Here is a 6,985-nt window from a genome sequence, read left to right as displayed (position 1 = left end):
CATGTCAAGGACTTTTGTGTGAGATGCCTAGCCACTCGGTCATGGCCGAGTGGCTATGATGGTGCGGTTAGGGGTCCACTGAGTCATGACTAAGTGGGCATGCTGATTTGGCTGAGCCCTACTCAGTCATGGCCGAGTGGGTGTCTTCGCCTGCTCCCTACCACCTATTGTTTTGCTCATTTTCACAGTTTTTTCTTTCCTTCGTTTTGTGCTGATGCTTTTTCTTTGTTTACAAGTGTTGTTTGCTGTGACCATATGTATTTTTCACTTCCTCAGCATTTAAGCAAGGTAACTTTCTCAAGTCTCTTCAATATGCCGAGGAGAAGACCGGCATCACCCCCCGGCCTCGCACATATTCCTGACAATTCAAGCTCTTGGCTTCATTTCAGAGATTTCGAAAAGGTTTATGATGCCCCCCCCTCGGGATATATGGTAAGGTATCCTCGCCTTGATGAGCTGGATCCCTTGCAAGTGGATGAAGGCTCCCTTGGTATTCATTATGCTTCTTTGCTTCTTTTGAGGTGGGACTTCGCTTTCCTCTTCTGCCTTTTGCCAGAGAGTGGTTGCATGCATCATTATGGGATTGTACTAGCTTAGCTCCATCCTAACGGTTGGGCCCAACTGGTGGGTTTCTCTGTACTTTTTCATCAGCGGGATGTGGTCCCTTCATTGATGCTTTTCAACTATTTTTATCAGCTGCAGAAGGCTAGCAAAAACCGTCACCTCTACACGCTCCAAAAGATACCTGGCTTTGAACTGTTTAATGCTCTTCCTAACAAGATCAATCGGTTCGAAGAACGATGGTTGGTGATAGAGCCTCCACTCGATTGGGATGCTCCCAGGCATTAGAACCATCACGATGCTAGCTAAGGGTTCCCTCATTCTAAAGATTTTTGAGGTGTATATCGTCATCTCATAGGGATGCTAACAACATATGGTCCTGTTGAATTGTCGAGTCTCTTAAGTTTAGAGAATTTCAGAGTCGCAGGTTGGGGGTTTGTAACGCCAACTTCTCCTCCTCTATCTTCTACATTGTCCAACAGAGGGATGGAAGGGGTTGAGGAGGAGGAGATGGAAATGCCTGGGCCATCTTCCCATCCTTCTTTTGATCCTCAGGAGGAAATCACTCTTGGGGGTAGATTTCCTTTTTCCATTGTCTTCATTGTTCCGCTACCACATTATACCTAATGCTTTACACTAATTTTTGTAGGGATGGCGGGATTAGGCAGACTGGTGGAATTGCGCAGGTGCCATCGTGAGGATGAGGCACGCAATACAACAATCACCAGGACTTCCGCTCGTCGCACCGAGGGATCTACCAGCTCTCGACCTCCTTGATCGCGCAGACCTACAGGAGTTTCTCCTATAGGGGTTGAAAGGTGGCGTCGCTCGAGAGGTGACCATTCGAGTGTATAAGTTCATTCTCCTATGGAAAGCCCAACATCAGTTCCTCTCTCACGGGAAGAAACCATTGACGCTCATTCTCCGGCTCCCAGCTCTCTGGGGGGATGAGTTCATCTTCTCGATTTGCTGGAGACATGGCCCAGGTGGAGGAAGAATGCCTTTGCCCTATGATCCCCAACAGGAAGGATCGTCGTCGTCTTGACAGTAAGAAGTTAATGAGGTCGCCTCCTATCCTTCCCATTCCCGACGAGGTGAAGCAGACTATGATTCTTGGGGATGGTACAAAGCTTAGCGGTCGGGACTTTCAAGTTTCCCCCAGCGTACTAGAGACAAACTCTGTTTCCAAACTTGGGATTGGTGCTCGTCTTATCTACTCTACCATTCTCCCTCGAGATGAGCGACGATTTATTAGCAGCAACCATGCCCAGGCTAGGGATGAAGCGGAGCAATTCTTGATGTAAGGGATTCAGGGGATCATTGCCTCTAATGCAAGGGATAGGGCATATCGTGAGTAAGTAGATGCTCAGATTTCAGAGTGGAAGGACCGTCAATCCTCTTGGAATGAAGAACGCCAGGAGCTAAAGTGTCGTGCTCGCTGGATGGGGGCTGGGAAGCGAAATGTGGAGGCAGAGCTTGAGGGTATGCGTGCTCAACTATCTAAGGTTGTCGTTGGTACCTTAGGTCTTCAACGAGAAATTCAGGATTTAAGTTCTAAGCTGGAGGTTTCAGAGCAAAAGAATGTCGGATTGATGACAAAGCATGAGGAGCTTCTACAAGAACACTCCCTGCACTTATCGGAGCTGAAGATAAGTCGTAAGGATGCCCGCGCCATTCATGCTGAAGCAGTGAAGGAATATCGTCTTTCGACCGACTGCCAAAATAGGAAGGGGAGGTATGCCTCAGGCTTTTTGAATTATTAGTTTTACCTAGCTTGCACCTATATGGAATCTCAGCATCCGAGAGAGACTTTTCTTGAACTTTTGCTTACTCCCGAGGTTGAGAAGTCTACCCTAGTGGACTGGCGTCAGTTTGAGTCGAACACTCCTATGAGTCCCTCCTCCTATTTGGATTTTTTTATGGTGAACGACTTGAAAAATCTGATAGGCTCATGGGATCTATATCCTTTCAACCATGGGGGAGAAGACGTCACTACAAAAAAAGGGTATTTAGCGGCAATTTTTTTGCAGCGATTATGTAAACTGCCGCAAAACACGGTATTTTGTGACGGTTTTAAAACCGCCGCTAAGTACTTGTTTTGCGGTGGTTAAGAAAAATTGCTGCAAAATTTTAAAATTAAAAAATTTTAAAAAAAATGTGCAGCGATTTTCTAGAAACCACAATAAAATTTATAAAATAATCAAAAAAAATTAAAATTAATTTAAATTATCATTTTGTAGAGATCAGAAACCATCGCTAAATTTTGAATAATTAAAAAATATCATTTTGCGGCGATCAAGAACTGCCACTAAAATCATTAATTTAAAAATTAAAAATTCAATTTAGCAGCGGTTTCCATAAACGGCAGCTAAATTTTGAATAATTTAAAAATTAATTTAAATTATCATTTTACGGCGGTCTTAAACCATCGCTAAAATTATTAATTTAAAAATTAATAATTAAATTTGACGATGGTTTTCTAGAACCGTCGTTAAGTTTTGAATAATTTTTAAATTTCATTTAAATTATCATTTTGCGGCAATCAGAAACCATCGCTAAAATTATTAATTTAAGAAATAATATAATAATTAAAAAATTAATTAATATTAAATTTTTTTAATGATTAAAAAATAAAATTTATCAATGATTTTGAAGAACCATCACAAAATTTTAGAAAATAATCTAATATTTATATTAGAAATATATAAAATTTTAAAAATATATAAAAAATTAAAAAAATATGTTTAACTCTACTTTTTATTTTTTAATAAATTTATTTAAATTAATTCAATGAATTTATTTTTAAGTGTTTTTTTGGCGTGATTTATCCATAAATGTTATATATGTGTGGGTATACACGTATCTGTGATTTCTTACTTAAATTATAAAATGTAAACAAATAGTACATTTGAATGTGTACAATTATTGATAATAAACATACACTACAAATGTTATATAATAATTAATTATTGATAATATTTATTAAATGCATGTGTACAAAATGTAAACAAACACTACATTTGAAAAATATCGAGAGATTATATTATATATTGTCGACGTTCAGAATTAACCAACCGCAATTTGTAGGCCTGCAATGAGGATATAAGCCCAAAATGCAAGGAGGAGGAATAGAATAGAACATATACGGGAAGTTTTTATATGATTCGATCAGAATGATGTCTACTCCACGACTGTTCTCTGATGATTTCGGCAGAGTAACAGTATGCCATTATGATTACCCTATTTTATAATGGTGTTTTTGACCCCTATATATAGTGAGGGGTAGTTACAACTACATAAAATAAAAAAGCGGTAAAATGACATCATGGGGACAAAATGTCCTTATCAATTCCATGAAATCGGGATTAGGCTCCGTATTACCGGGGATCTGGTTTGTCTTACATAAAGTAGGTGGGTCCCTACCTCTGGTTAGCCGGAAGCATCTTTGGGAGTTCATTGGAAGTATCGCTGAGAGCTCGCTAGAAGCACTACTGAGAGCTCGCTTAGTTCGCGATATGAATTCGGGTTTTAGCAATATATGAGCTTGCTCTGACAAGCTCGACTTCAGCCTACTGTGTAACACCTGAGATTTTTAAACTAAAATATGATGTAATACTCGAGATTTTTAGATTCAGATACTTGAAGAAATAGGACATTTCAAGGGATTGTGGAAGTCTTGAGTCAAAAATTCAGTTTCTGAGCCAGGGGCAAAATTATAAATATTGAAGTTTGGGTAAAAGTGTAATTTACCTAAAATTTTAGGGTATTAGCATAATTTATCCTTTCTTCGGGGGCTAAAATGCAATTAAAAATGGCCGGGAGACCAAGTTGTAAGGGCCTAAGTGCAAATTATTCAAAAAGTTTGGGCCAAGGTGTAGTTCTTGAAATCTAAAAATATCTCTTCAAAATATCTCAAACTAAGTAGTTAAGGTAACCAAATATAGCTAACTAGTTAAAGGTGTAATGATGGGAAATGTAGAAAATCAATTAACCATGTGGGAGTAATGATGGGAAATGTAGAAAAATGAATTAAACCATGTGAGATGTAATAATGGAAGTGTTGAAAATCTAATTAAGGATGTGAGGCTCAAAATATCAAGGACATATGGCAAGCATCCATTGGTCATTTGAAAGATAAGATGAGATCACATGATGACTCATAATGACCCCCTTGAGGTGGCATTGCATGATTGGCCAGGGAAAATCTTACTTAGCCTCCAAGTTTGTAAAAGTCTCCAAACCTTATCCTTGAGGACATGTGGCAAGCATTTATTGGCCACACATGGAAGGTAATAATGAGGCCTTATGATGATGGGGCATGTGGCAAAACATGATTGGCTGAAAATGTCTATAAATACGCCTTAAGGTAGTTCACAAGTTTTATAAGAATTTGGGCAAGGTTGAGAGAATCAGAAGAGAGGATTTTGTGATAGAGAGTGAGGGGAAAATTCTATAAAAAGAATGAGCAAATTTGGTGTAGAAACATGAGCAAAATAGTCTCGTTAGAAAATTTTGGTCCTTTCCAACCAAGTTGAGGTAAGTACACTATGAACTATCTACGATGTTTAAGCATGCTCATGAATCATGTTTATATGGTCCCTCATGTTATGTTTCAAGCAAGTTTCATGTTCTCAAGCAAGTTACGGGAATGGGATTTAGTAGCACTACGCACGAAGGTTCTTACCCCTGCAAGTTGGTAGAACCTATCATGTCCCCTTATATTATATTTTCATGTTGCAAGTTCATGTCATGTTTAAATACGTTTGATAGTTCTCTTGTACTTACTAAGATTTGAGTAATCTCATGCCTTATGTTTCCCCCTCCCAGGTGATCATCGATGAGGAGATCGAGACGTGGACGTGGAGTGTGGCGGCTCGTTGAAAAAGAATTTTCAAGAATTTAAGTTTTAGTTTCCTTTTGAAACAAAGTTTTTCGGGGTTGTGTTGGTTCCTAATGATGGCAAATATATCCCAAGAGGAGGGGGTGAATTGGGATTTGTATAGATTTTCGATAACTTAAAAACTTTTGCTTACAGGATACTAGGTTTTGAAACCTGAAGGAGTATGTTTCGAAACTAACCTTTTTGTGAAGTATGTTTTGAAATATAGATGAGTATGTTTTGAAATCAAACTCACTGGAAGATATGTTTCGAAACCTACTATAGTATGTTTCGACACCTTGCTCTCTGGTTTGCTTATTTTGAAATCCTTTACCTTGTATATCAAACTAATGATCTTTGGCAATGATGATTTACATAAGTAAGAGTATACCAAAGATGTTTGTATATCAAAGATAGGTTATCTATGTATTATGTATAAGTTTATGCACAAGAAAACTATTTTAGCCTTTGATAACAAATCTTATGATAACATGTCCAATAGGCAATAATGATAAGCAAAAGCTAAAGAACAATTGCACACAAGATATATAGTGGTTCGGCACCCGCTTACTCCACTACCTTCAAGCTTATCCACTTGAAAGATTTCGCAATCCCAATCACTTTTACTAGTGATTACCATAACAAAAGTTTTATCACGATTCACCCCAAAACCTTACAATGTGAGTTTTTACGGGCTCAACTCAAACCTAGCACCAAGTGAGTTTTAAGGCTAAACTCAAACCTTTGACATAATGAGTTTTAGGCTCAACTCAAACCTTTACACCACAATGAGTTATAGGTTAAACTTAAACCTTACAACAATCAAGATAATCAAATTTATCTTTACAACCCAAAGAGCAATAAATGCCTTACCACATGGTTGTGCAAACCTCTTAACTTGAGGTGAGGAGAGTTGGAGAGATGGGACTCTTTGTTTGCACTTTCCATCTCCTTTTCACATCACAATGCACATCTATGAATGAATGGATCTTCCTTGAAAGCTTGTCAAACGGATTTAGATCATTTGTGCTTGTGTGTGTGCTTCTAGTGTGTGCTCACTTGTTGTATCTTGTTCTAGCTTAATCAATCTCAATCCATCTCTTTTTGTCTTCAAACACTTGCTATTTATACCAAGATATAGAAATCTGGTTGATTATAGCTGTTAGAGACAAGACAGAAAAGTAGGTTTCGAAACATCATAGAAATGCACTAAGGTTTCGAAACATAGACAAGAGGTTTCGAAACATAGACATATAGGTTTCGAAACATGGTTCAAAACCTGAATTGAAAACACATACATTGCATAGATGTTTCGAAATAGTATTCACAGAAAACATTGAGGGTTTCGAAACGTGCATAGGAACATGACAGATATTCAGAAACATTTGCATGAAAGCACAATTCACAGTATGTATACATCACAACTTATTCACATTTCTTTAGTTCATTTACTTTAATACATAAATGTAAATAACGAAATACCCCCTATTTGGATTCAATAAAAATACTTAGAAAATCAAAATCCAAATCAATAGAAAGTAGATT

Source organism: Diospyros lotus, chromosome 7, assembly GCF_014633365.1.
Source record: "Diospyros lotus cultivar Yz01 chromosome 7, ASM1463336v1, whole genome shotgun sequence".
Classification (NCBI taxonomy): domain Eukaryota; kingdom Viridiplantae; phylum Streptophyta; class Magnoliopsida; order Ericales; family Ebenaceae; genus Diospyros; species Diospyros lotus.
Note: the sequence above shows the minus strand (reverse complement) of the source record.